This window comes from Dama dama, chromosome 3 (assembly GCF_033118175.1).
Source record: "Dama dama isolate Ldn47 chromosome 3, ASM3311817v1, whole genome shotgun sequence".
In the NCBI taxonomy this organism is placed as follows: domain Eukaryota; kingdom Metazoa; phylum Chordata; class Mammalia; order Artiodactyla; family Cervidae; genus Dama; species Dama dama.
The window spans coordinates 68,361,661-68,374,589 of NC_083683.1; the positions used below are offsets into that span (position 1 = coordinate 68,361,661).

The following is a 12,929-nucleotide window of genomic DNA, read 5'->3' on the forward strand; positions in this document are numbered from 1 at the left end:
GGAGGAGTCTACTCCTACCTGCGACGACTACACGGAACAGAGGGGAAAATATGGATTTTGGAAATAGAGCTAACCCCCCTGACACATCAGATGCTTCCTTTCTTCCTAAATTAGTGAAAACGACACAGGATACCCATGTAACAGGGCTGTTGATGTTGTCAGATAATGACTTTCTGGATTCTGTGAGGTGATATATGTAAGCCCCTGCAGCTATATCTCTGAATATGTGTCTTCTCTTCTTTCTTTTCAAATGCCAAAAATCTAAGTATGTAAATCCTTTGAATGCCAAGACTAAAAAATCACATCTTTCAATTTAGATTTTATAGACCACAACTCAGTATCTCACTGTATAGCTGAGGAGATGTTAGTAGTACTACTTTAAGACAAAAACTAGTAAAGTAAGACGTTTAATAAAATGTGAAATAATTTAAAATAGTGTTGTGACCCCATGGGCTGCAGCCTGCCAGGCTCCTCTGTCCACGGGATTTCCCAGGCAAGAATACTGGAGTGGGTTGTCATTTCCTTCTCCAGGGGATCTTCCCAGCCCTGGGATCGAACCTGTGTCTCCTTTGTCTCCTTCATTGGCAGGCAGATTCTTTATTGTAGAGCCACTGGGGAAGCCCAATTTAAAACTGATTATATCCTTAAAAAGTTGGAGGGAACGTTTCCTCTTAAATGAAAGTTACAGATCAAATATGCATAACAATTTTGATACTGAAGTATCCCAACGAACAGTAATAATTAGGTTTCTAAGCATTTAGAATGAGATTTTTAAATTAGTAACACCACTATATAAGTGTATATGGTCTTTTTTGAAATAGTTGAAAACACATGTAGATAATGGGCCCGCAGAGGTTAATAGAGTAATAAAACTGTTATTGGTAAAAATAAATTTAAAACAATAAATTTTGCATGCTTCCTCATTGAAGTGTTTATGTCTTTAAATTACCATGTTACTAAGAAAATTAACAATAAAAAAGGAAACAATTTCTAGATGAACTTGAGATCTGACATTACTAAATCCTCCAGTCGTAGGCCATTGCTGTGTGTAATTCATGTTCTCCCCAGGGCACAGGGGCCAGGTGACTCTCCAGAGAGATGCTAATGTGGTCCACGGGGGATGGGCTTACATTGTCTTATATCCCCTGCAGTTTCTTCAGAATTGTTCACCTTTTCCTACCTACTTGTTACGCTGTCCTATCAATTAGTGATATGCAAATATTCCTGCAGTATCTGCCACTTTTTAAGTTCAGAAAAAGAAACTGGTACACTGACTGTTTTTCTTCTGAAAGAGGCCATAGCTTTAGGAAAACATATTCAAGCATTTTATTGCTACATTGAAGACACCAGACAATAAATACCTGGAATTCATATGGTACTAGGAAGGGGCACTACAGAAAAAGGTGGACATTACAAATAACTGAACCTCAAGAGGCAGAGTTAAGAGCTATGGACCTCATTTTACTTAGACTATTCATCTCTCAGCTCTAAAACGTTTCCACTTCTTTCACTGAAGCTTTCTTTGATCACTCCATTACATAGCAAAGTCTCCTGGAATCCTAGAGCAGGGGTCAATAAATACACTTCTCTAAAAGAAAGATTTTTCTCTAAACTGCAGGATATTTTTCTCTAAACTGAAAGTTTTCTCTAAACTGAAAAATATTTTAGGATTAGCAGATTTAATCACAACTATTAAACTCAATCTGCCACAGAAAACAGAAACAAATGGGTGTGTCTATATTCCAGAAGAAAACTTTGTATTTATATAAACAGGAAGGAGGTCAGATGAGGCTCAAGGATTATTTATACTTGGTTAACCATGTTGTAGACAATCAATGTTCTATGATTTTGACACTCAATCCTACTTGATTGTTCCTTTAACTCCCCACAGAGAGAATGTCTCTGAAATTAGTCTCCTTAAGGAGATCAAGAAAGATGACTTAGACATAATCTTTTCTAGTCTTTGTGCAGATTATTTCATGGAGCAATGCTCAATTATTTACTGGTTTAAATTGACTTAACATATGCAAGCAAGATCTAGTTGCCATTAGCAGCCTAGCTGCACTGGAACATCTACTGAGACATTGACCTTCGGGGTTCTCTAACGGGCAGCCTCCTCTAGCTGAGTCTTTATTCTACCTGCATATTTCTTACTTGGTAATAATGAGGAATAGAAATTCTATTCCTAAAAGATCAGACACAGAGGAAGCACTTAAACATTGCTTTAAAAAAAAGCACAACAATAGTTGACATAGGTTTGTATCTTAGTATGAAAAAACACCTCTAAATCGTGATAGCATAATCGCTATTGTTTTTCCCTTTGCCACAGTCTTTAAATGTGTTCATATGTGCTACTACTTCTAAGTGGAAAGTCAGGAATTTCCATCTTAAAACTCCTTTGGGATATATTCCCAGTTGATGTTACTAATTTTGTGTCTATGCGAAAAATTCAGCACTTAAAAATATTTTTGCAGCATCAATATCAATGTTGAATTATCTTCCTGTATGTGTCAAAACCCAGAGTTTTAAAACAAAAAAAAAAAAAACAGAGTTTTGTCTATATGGGAAACACCCATATTACTATAAAGTCAATGAGTTGTTGTTCTTTGAATTTCTTACTTGGATCAGGCTGTGAAAATAATATTATAATTCATAAATAACTGTGCACAGAAGAGGATTTTTCAAGCATAAAGAGGCTCTGCCTCAAAATGCACCAAAAATATTAGTAGAGATAAAAGAAAAATAATTGTGATTACCACTTATGTTACTTGCATTATTTTTTTACTCTCCAGCAGCAATCCTGTGATATAGGCTTTATTGTTTCCATTTTTTAAAATGAGGCAACTGAGGCTCTGAAGGTTTACATAGCTTGATTTGGGTTAAACAGCTGAGATGTAGCTAAATCAAAATTCCACCAAGGTCTGTCTATCTATCCACAAAGACTCTGACCCAACATGTGACACAGTGATGGAGGAAAAAGGGAAAGAGAAAAGAGAGACCCACAGAATAAGACAGACTAGAGGGCACAGGACCCTGGCGCTCTACACATAGCTGATGGAAAGACAGAAATTGCCTAAACTTGCTTTGAAAATAGGTTCCATGATGTGTCTGACTCGAGACTAAATGGAGCTTACTGTTTTATTCACAGCCATCTCTAACATCTAAAACGGTGTCTGGAGCACAGTGGATGAATAAATAGTTGTTATTAAAGGATTACATTCTCCAGCTTGAAATATGTCAGAGGCTTTACTCCAAATCCCACTTCACGGCAGATGTGACAGGTACAGATCCATGAGAATTCTCCAGCCCCACTGTTCATGTACCCACCGCTGCCCACAGCCTGGAGTATGCACAGGAGTCCTGCCACCCTCTGCACACCCCCACCCCATCATCTTGCTACCTGTGCTGAAGGGATCGAATCCTGGAATTATTGTTTATTCAGTCCCTACTGGGTCCCCAGCCTTCTTGAGTCCACAAGTGATAAGAGGTCATTATTTTCTCAAACCTTTTAGTTTGGTTCCAGATATTTCCTTTAAAGAGTAAGGAAGTCCTATCATTCTTCCAACTCTGTGTTTTAACAGATCAAGCCCTGTTATCCTTGACTAGTCTTTCTTTTTTTAACATTTCTCAAACTTCCTTCCTCTAGAATCTCTTAAAATCCAGTGCAGAATTGCATATTTTAAAATACTAATATTGAGAAGGTAAATTGTGGTTAATAGATTCAAGACCAGATCCCTCCACTGACAAGATGTGACAATCTTGGGCAAGATACTTAACCTCTGGCCCTAATTCCCTCACCTGTAAAATAAGGGTCATAATAATGTTTTCTCATAAGGCTTGGAGGATTAAATTAGTTAAAAATGTGTAAGATGAATATGTAAAATGATGCCTGGCATGTATAAGTCCTGGATAAAGGCAAGCTATTTTTACTCAAAGTAATCTCTATAGCTTTACCTAAGAGTCACATCTTTGGTCTCTAAATTCACTTATTACACACACACACACACACACACACACACATACACACAGCATGTTAGGTTCTTTACCTCTTATGGCATTAATCTGCAAAGACAAGTAATTTTACTGAGGGGCTAATTTCTAATTGTAAACAAAATTTAAAATGAGTTTCCTTCTCTCTTCCCTTTCAGTGTTTATTCATTTATTCATTCATTATGCTCAGCGTAATGGGCCACAGAAAGAAAATGTTCAGCTCTGAGGTAGCAGTGGGTCCTTCCAAAGGCAGATCTCTCTGTATGCCTTTATTTCCCACCTTCTAATTTCATCTGAAAAAAGATGACACCAATGGCCAGTGGGATCATGAGCAGGTGATCAAACATTTATATTCATAAACAACCATTTTCAGCCTTCAACTATTTTGTACATAAACGGACTTTCCTAAACTTGAATGCTTCCAGAAACATAGCGGCCCTAAAAACAAGCTTAACCAGGTCACATAAAGAAGAGGTAGAAAAGTGAATACGTTACATTCATAGAGAAAACATAAGACACATGAGCTGTCACCACAAATGTACAGGCTGTCAATCAACCCAGAAAAAGATTTATTTTGTGTGGTGCCAGAAAGCTAAGGACCCTCGGTAGCAGGAAGAAGAATGTGGTCACAGCTGGAACCGCCTTTGAAAGAACAGGCTGCCTGAGTACACATCTATTGTTGTCAGTGGCTAAGTCGTGTCTGACGCTTTGTGACCCCGTGGACTGCAGCATGCCAGGCTCCTCTGTCCTCTACTGTCCCCTGGAGTTTGCAATACACATACTGAAGTCTTAAAAAAGCTTCTTGTACCTATCCAGAGGCTTCAGAGAAAATCTGAATGTGGTGTTTACACCCAGCTTTGAAGGTTGAAGCTAGACATGGAAACAGCAGGAGGTTAGAGCATTTTAAGATGAAAGAACAGCATGGCCAAAAATGTGGAGGCAGGAGACAGAATGAAAATAAATAAGGCACAGGGGGCAGTTCAGTTTGACCTGAGGATGGTGGCAGTGGGAGATGAGCCTGGAAAAGATAGTCGGAAATACAGAGATTGCAATGTTGGTCCTTAGACCTAGGTAATGGGAGTCACGGTGTTATTAACATACAGGAAAGGGAGGGGTATTTCAGTGAGAGTATCTGAAGGCACACACAGAATTAACTAGAACATTGACAAAGTATTAGCAAAGACATCAGCTAAGAGACTAGGATGTGAGTCTAAGTAGTATGTCAAAAGTGCCTGGACTCCGGCATCATCAGAAATGAGGACACTGATGAAAGAAGTAATTTGAATGTCTTAGCAACTGACTGTAAAATACAAGGCTGGGGCAGGGGGTGGGAGGCTTGAGGTTCTCGTTCTAGATCAGCATACTAATACCAATAAAAGAAAGGGAGCCAACAGAAGCAAAGAAGAGTGTTCAGAAGAGACCACAGGATGTTGGCGGAGTCCGCAGCGCAGAAGAGGGAGCTGTCCAGCAGGCATTTGGCGAGTTCTGGCCACAGTTATGTGAAGGTCAGGGTTGAAGATAATGGCTTGAGTGTTACTCCTACTGAGGTCAAAGCACAGTCCGAGAGAGGACAAGCTTTGCCAATGGATCAAATTTAGACAAGAGAAGAATTCGAAACAGAAATTGAGGAGCACATATTTGAGTGAGTAGGTGAAAGGGCAAGTCACTCAGTCGTGTCTGACCCTTTGAGCCCGCCAGGCTCCTCTGTCCATGGAATTCTCCAGGCAAGAAAATTGGAGTGGGTGTCCATTTCCTTCTCCAGGGGATTTTCCTGACCCAGAGATCGAATCCAACTCTCTGCAGGAGCATTCTTTATCATCTGAGCCACAAGGGAAGCCCAAGAATAGTGGAGTGAGTAGCCTAGCCCTTCTCCAGGGGGTCTTCCCAACCCAAGAATCGAACCAGGAGGGGTCTGCAGCATTGCAGGCAGATTCTTTACCAGCTGAGCTATGACATGAAAGGAAAGTCAAAGAGGAAGCCACTAATGAGCAATCAGAGAAGTCGGAGAAGCGCAAAGAGCACCTAGAAATCAAGAGGAGTTTAAGCAGCAGCAGGTGCCAACATTACCAAAGGCTGTGGACAGTGTGAAGTCAGCGAAGATTTAGAGCCTCAGAGGTCAGTTATAACCTGATTATAAAATGTTAATACTTAATATATTTTACAAGGAAGAACTCACTCCTTCAAAGTACTTTCACATGATATTACTCTTTTTATCCTTTGAAGAAAACAGAAAAGAATTTCTTACTGGAAGATAGACTGATTTCAAAGATAATTTCCTTAAACATTTTCAATTTGATTTCACTGGCCAATAATTTTCAATCACATATAGTACCTTTCTTCCAAAAAGTGTCTTCAATGTCAGGGGACACTTTTGGTAATTATGACTAAGGGCAAACTATCAGCATACGGAGGGCAGGGGTCACAGACACCAAGTGTCCTGAAATAAAAGCAGCATTCCTACACCATGCAAAAGAGCCCTGCCCAAAATGCCAACGCTGTCACCTGTCGAGAAACACTGTTTATCACTGAACGTTGCGGTGGTGTTTGCGACACCATAGATTGTAGCCCGCCAGGCTCCTCCGTCCATGGGATTCTCCAGGCAAGAATACTGGAGTGGGTTGCCATTTCCTTCTCCAGGGGATCTTCCTAACCCAGGGATCAAACTGGGTCTCCTGCCTTACAGGCAGATTCTTTACCGACTGAGCTACAAGGGAAGCCCATCACTGAATGTACCTTTTGTATATTTGAGAAAAATTGACAGAACTTCAGTTTCTGACATTTTGGAGAATCAATTTCAAACACAGGCAAATATTGTTAATACAATTCATCCCTTAGAAACTTTTCAAGTGAAAGCATGCCTTTCAGTTTTACTGTTTATTCATGTCTAATCTAGTTCCAAAAGAAATAGGTCTTCAAATAAATTACTTAGTAGAGCAGCTTCTTACAATTTATAACTCTTCTATACATTAGCTCTAATTAGAAACTGTTTAGGAGTGTGGATGATTAATACTACTACATGTCATTGTGTTATTAGGTATGAAACAGCCAATGTTTAATGTAAACACTTTTTGAAAATACCAATATTTTGTACAGACCTTTACTTATCTAAAGAAATATTTCTGTGTTACAATGGTAGATATTTTCTAGTTACACACTAGATACTTTCAATTGAAATTTTTAATTTTTTAAATTAAATGCCATGTTTTAATTCCAAACATGACCAAACATTAATCAGCAGTTCAGATAACTAAACCAAATTATTATTGTTTAGTTGCTAAGTCATGTCTGACTCTTTTGCAAATCCATGGTCTGCAGCCCACCAGGCTCCTCTGTCCATGGGATTTCCCAGGCAAGAACACCAGAGAGGGTTGCCATTTCTTTCTCCAGGGTATCCCGCCGACCTAGGGAATGAACCCGCATCTCCTGCATTGGCAGACAGATTCCTTACCACTGAGCCACCAGGGAAGCCCTACTAAACCAGAGAGTATGTCATTTTTTGTGGGACTATCTTAACTGCGCAAAACTTTTAACAAAAATATCTTTACACCAGCATCTTGTAATTGTCACCCAAATGCCTTGTAACATTTTCACGAACTTATCTGGGATTTCAATGAAGGTTAATAAAAACAAGTGAATCTTCCACGTAGGTAGATTAGGACCCTGTATTCACCATTTCAGGGGCCTATTGAGAAAATGAAGCTTTCTCTGTATGTTTTTAAAAGGAAGTTCTATTACTCACGGAGATTTAGTGTGGGCAGTTGTTTCTCAACGAATTTCCGACATACTTTGATCCAAATAGTTTTGAGAAAGTCAACAAGGATGACCTCTCAGTGAGAGTTCATTCAATGTCTTATTATGCAATTCAGCACTATCATGCCATCTACTGAGAAACTTTGCTTTTCAAAGGGTTCCCAAAAATCTGTTAAGAAGAATAAACCAGTGAACCTTATAAAAACCTATTCATCTTAAGGCCAAATATTTAATACCTGACACTAGTTATCTTTTTTTTTTTTAAAAAAAAAAAAAAGACATTTATTCATTGCTTCTCAAACTTTATACCTATGAGTCACCTGGGGATCTTTTTATTAAAAAAAAATTATTAAAAAAAAACAAAACATTTATTTACTTGGCTGGCATGTGGGATCTGGTTCCCTGATCAGGGATGGAACCCGGACCCCGGCATTGGGAGCACAGAGTCTTAGCTACGGGACCACCAGGGAAGGCCCTGCACCTTTTAAAATAAGAGTTAATGCAAATATGAAAGATTTGGATTTTTTACGTTTATTTTTTATTGGAGGATAACTGCTTTACAATATTGTGGGGGCCTCTGCTATACATCAGTGTGAATCAGAGACCACATATTGAGTTATTTCTATGCTTGTGCTCACCCAGTGTAAGTAACAAAGGACAGGGCAAAGAAATCATAAAAAGACCCTCAACTATCCTGCCCCCAGGGCAGAGTTCCACCAGGAATTCTCTGCCAGACTGAGAGTTGTGAGCAAGAAAGGATGCTCACGCTTCCTTTGTTTCTCCCTCCCTCCTTGCTTCATTTTTTCTATAACCAGTTGCTCAGGACTATCACCTGCCAGGCACTGAATGAGGAAGGAAGAACACGGCAGACCAGTGCCTGCCCTCCATCAGCTTCAAGCAGCAGAAGCCACACTACTCAGCAGCTGGTTAGACCGCCCACCTGGGTGCTCAGCCCACTCGGCCACTTGCGAGCTGGGCACTTTGACTCAGCTTCTTAACTTTCTGCGCCTCTTCCGAAAATGTGAATAGCGATAGATCCTCCTCTTAGGATTGTTAAAGCGATAAAAAGGAGTTAACAGACAGTGCCCAGAACATGGTGAGCGTTATAAAGAAAATGTTATAGGGACTATACTCTTGGGCCTCTCAGGGTGAGGGGATGAGTCTGTCCAAAGTGCAGAAAAAACTTGCTGCTCAATCTCTTAAAATAAAAAAAAAAAAGAAAAGAAAAGAAAGAAATCCATTAGCAAAGACATTCTTCAGGGAAGGGATGTCCTGCCTTCATAACAACAGAAAATCCTGTTACTTATTTTTACGGGGTCAATGGGCAAATGGATGGGGCTGAACACACAGGTTTCTGAAGCAAGGTGCTCTTCTCAAATGTGCCTCATAGCACATCTTACATTTCTTAAAACTGCTACATCCTTTTTCAAATTCCTTGAGATACATGCTTCTTCCATTGAGAAGGAAACAAACAGCAAAGAGGACAGAAGATCAGCCCAGATGACTAGATGTTTTTGGTTTTTGTTTACTTTTGAGAGCAGAATTCCAACCTTGTTCATCTTTGTAACCACACTGCAGTGTCTGGAGTGATTTTAGGGTTTCAAAAATAGCTAGTTTATTTTTGTCAAAATATAGTTTTATTTATTTTACTTCTGGGCTGGGCCTTTGTTGCTCTCTGGTTGCCAGGAACAGGCGCTACTCCTCAGCGTGGTGTTCGGGCTTCTCATCGCAGTGGCTTCTCTCGTTGAGGAGCCGGGCCTCTAGGTCAAGTGGGCTTCAGTAGTTGCAGCACATGGGCTCAACAGCTGGGGCGCACAGACTCCGCTGCCCTGAGGTATACGGGATCTTTCTGGACCAGGAAGATCCTGGTCCCCTGTATTGGAAGGCGGATTCGGGATCACTGGACCACCTTAGCTAGTTTATTTTTCAGGTGTTTTCAGTACACTTTATTCCTCACAATAGCACTTCGGGGTAAATACCACTAATTTCATTGTATGAATAAGAAATACTAAGGATAAGATTGTTAAATAATTACTTATCTTACAAAAGTGAAGAAGTGAGCTTGAAATCCAGTTCCAACTCTAAAGTTAATTACCTTTTTCCACGTGAATGTCTCAAAAAAAAGTTTGATAAATGAATATATAATGAAAAGCAGTTGCAGGAGACTTCTTTTACTTCTGATCCATGATCCAAGAATATAACTCTCCATAAAGGATATTTCTTTAAGTTTCTTTGCTCTTTTTCCCTTCAGGAGGGCTCAAGGCCAAAAATATCAGCTAGATGTTATAAAAGAGTAAATGCACGTCTACAAATAAACTGAGCGTTTATAGGAAAGGGCACTAATTTGGACACCGAGAAACAAGTGCTAAAATTTCCGTTCACTTACTGAAACAGCCCAAAGGGGAGGGGAGTACGTAATTGCAAGCTGCTGATGTGAATTTTGCAAAAAAAACACACCTAATTTCTGACTTTATGAGTTGTTACACAACACACTGAGTTGCCTAAGTAATCTTTCCCTTTTACTGAGATCATCCTGTTGCCGGCTGACTTAGATTGCTTTAAACGCAATGTGCCCAGAAGCAGAAACTGGGGCTAAGATTGCCTCACCAGGGCCATGAAAGGGTCACCTCATTCAACCCCCATCAGTCTCTGCTCCCAGAACCTAGCTCTAAGTTTTCAGCCAAGTTCCCCCAAAATGCACACTTCGTACTTGGGATTCCAATGACACAGCACAGTCAAGCCAAGGGTCCGGTGAAAGTCTGCACCCTCCGGAGTTTCCAGTTTGAATTTGAAGCACTGGGCGCCAGGAAAGGGCAGCTAGTGCTCACTGCTTCCTCCAGCCCACGCTTTTCCGCACCACCCTCATCACAGCTCGTGGTTTTACCCCCCCCGCTCTGCCCCCGAACAGACCCGAGAAAGAAGATACGACAGCCTAGCTTTCCTCTCCCGCGCGTGCTGCGTGTGTAATTTTAACATCCCTGACGCAGATCACAAATTTCCCTCCTCAGCCCTACCGGGAACGTGGCCTCGGTCACAATCCCCCGCACCCCCACCCCGCCCTGCCAAGACCAGTCTGCAACTTCGCGGAAGTTCGGGAGAAAAACGGGGTGGAGACAGACAGCAGCCGCCCAAGCAGCATCCGCCCGAGCGAGGAGGCAGTTCACACGTGAGCCACCTCCCTAGCCTCCTCGCCACCTGGCTGGGCCTGGCACCCCCAGCGTGGCTCCGCAGCTCTGCCAGGAAAAACAGCCCGGAGGCGCAGGCCCTCCTCCGCCCGCGTTAACTCACGATTCTTTTCTGTCCCCGGGTGTGTCTCTCCCTTACACACCTTTCTTTCCTTCTGCCTCGCCCCCGCCACGCTACCTGGGACCCGAAACAGAAAAGACTCTTAGCCGCCCCCCACCCCGGTATTTCGCCCCTCTTGCCAGCCTCTGAGTGCGACCATCTGCTAAAAGAAAAGGCTCCCTATACACTCTCACCCCCATGCCCACCGCCGCCCAACACCCAGCTTCTCCGGCCTGGGTCACCCCGCTGTGCTGGCGGGCACGGGCCGAGATGCTGCGGAGAAGCGCCAGGTGGGAACCTGCCAGGGAGACTCGTAGGTCCAAGAAAGGGGTGGGGGGCGCCTCGGTGCCCGAGCTCCAGGTGCGGGCACCCGGCGGCCGGCGGCGCGCGCGGGCGCGGAGCGCTCTCCGCGCGGGACCCCTCGGGACGCCCCTCCCCGACGCGCGCGCGCGCGCGCCCGGAGCCCGCGCCCGCCTGCGCCCCCGCAGGTCCCGCGTTGCCGTCCGCGCGCTTCGGTGACGCCAGCTCTCCGGCGGCCGCTCTGGGGACTTTTGTCTATATAAGGGCTCGCCGGCAAACTTGGCTTTGGCGCGCGTGTCACAGACTGGCCACTATTTTCACACGCGCGTGCCGCTCGCCGGGCAGCTCGGGTGACAGGCGCGCGCTCGCCTGCCTCTCCGCCAGCGTCCCCCTCCGCCTCCTCCGGCTCCTCGTCTCCTCCCGGGGTGTGACTTACTTGACCCGGTCTCCGGCCCTGGGGTGGGCGCTGCAGCGGTCCGTCCGCCGCCAGTTCGCCTCGCTAGCAAAGGGTGACTGGAATTATTTATTTATTTCTGTCCCTGGACGAGCCCTCGCCCGCCGCCCGAGGTGGAAGGGGAGGCGGCGGCGGGGAGGGGAGGCGCGGCGGCTGAGCGCCCTAGTGGATGCCGAGGAGCGCGCGCCGCGCCACCGGGGGAGGGACGGGGAGGGCCCGGGGGGAGGGGGCCGGGGAGGGCGGCGGCGATCCCCCGGGGCGTGGCGCGAACCCGGGGCCGCGGGGTCGCCGGCCACAGCCCGCTGACTGCAGGCCGACTGAGCATGCTCCGGGCGACTGTCAGAGACACTGCGGTGCTCGGGGCGCTGCACTGCAGATTTCTGCTTTGACCCGGAGAGAAAGCCACCAGATTGGTCGAGCTGTTGTTCCACTTCGGTTGGGACGTGCTTTACTCGAAGTACTTGGCGCACGACCTGGGAGCCGGTGTGCGGTACCTTTGTGTGGGTACCCTGGGCGGTAGGGCAGCCTATAGGCGGGGAAAGCCGAACAAAAGGAGGGGAGCCTGGCCCAAGGCGCGGAGACAGAAGAACCTCCTCGCAGTTCAAGTGTTGGGCCATTCTTCAACTGAAGTCTTTCGGGGGGCGCAAGAAGAGGGACCACTGCGGTGTTGGGAGATTCGGTTCATCCTGCGCATCACTCGCTCTAAGGGAAAAATAAATTTTACCCCGAGGGTGGAGGAGTAGCACAAAAGGACTTGGAAATGGGAAAGAAGTGAGAAAAAATCATTTGTAAATGATTTCGTTTTAGTTTCTTAAGTTATATATATTTATTTATTGGCCACGTGGCCTGTGGGGGTCTTAGTTCCCTCACCGGCGGAACCACGCCCCCGGTGCAGTGGAAGCAGAAGTCTTAATCACTGGACGGATGGGGAAGTCCTTCAAAGTATTTAATTCTTCAAAATAGGACTTAGTTATTTGCTAGACACACGGTCACGCTCACGCTCTCACTGCTAGGGATAATGGTAAAATCAGTCTTGGTTTGATTTCTTCTGCGTTTATTCTCTCCTCCTGTCTAGACATGTTTTGGGGGAAGTTGGAAAAAGGAAGTGCTGGAAATGAACATTTACATCGGCTTCCTGTAATATTTTTAA

General features: G+C 44.1%; 1 protein-coding gene across 1 annotated transcript in view; it reads right to left on the reverse strand.

The window, feature by feature from the left end:
* The window catches only part of SLC16A7 (solute carrier family 16 member 7), a 179,319-nt gene extending 167,370 nt beyond the window's left edge, over positions 1 to 11,949 (reverse strand). The window contains exon 1 of the mRNA XM_061131060.1: positions 11,762 to 11,949. The gene's annotated coding sequence lies outside the window, so the exon portion shown is untranslated. The remainder of the gene's footprint in view (positions 1 to 11,761) is intronic.
* Between the last annotated feature and the right edge of the window lie 980 nt (positions 11,950 to 12,929).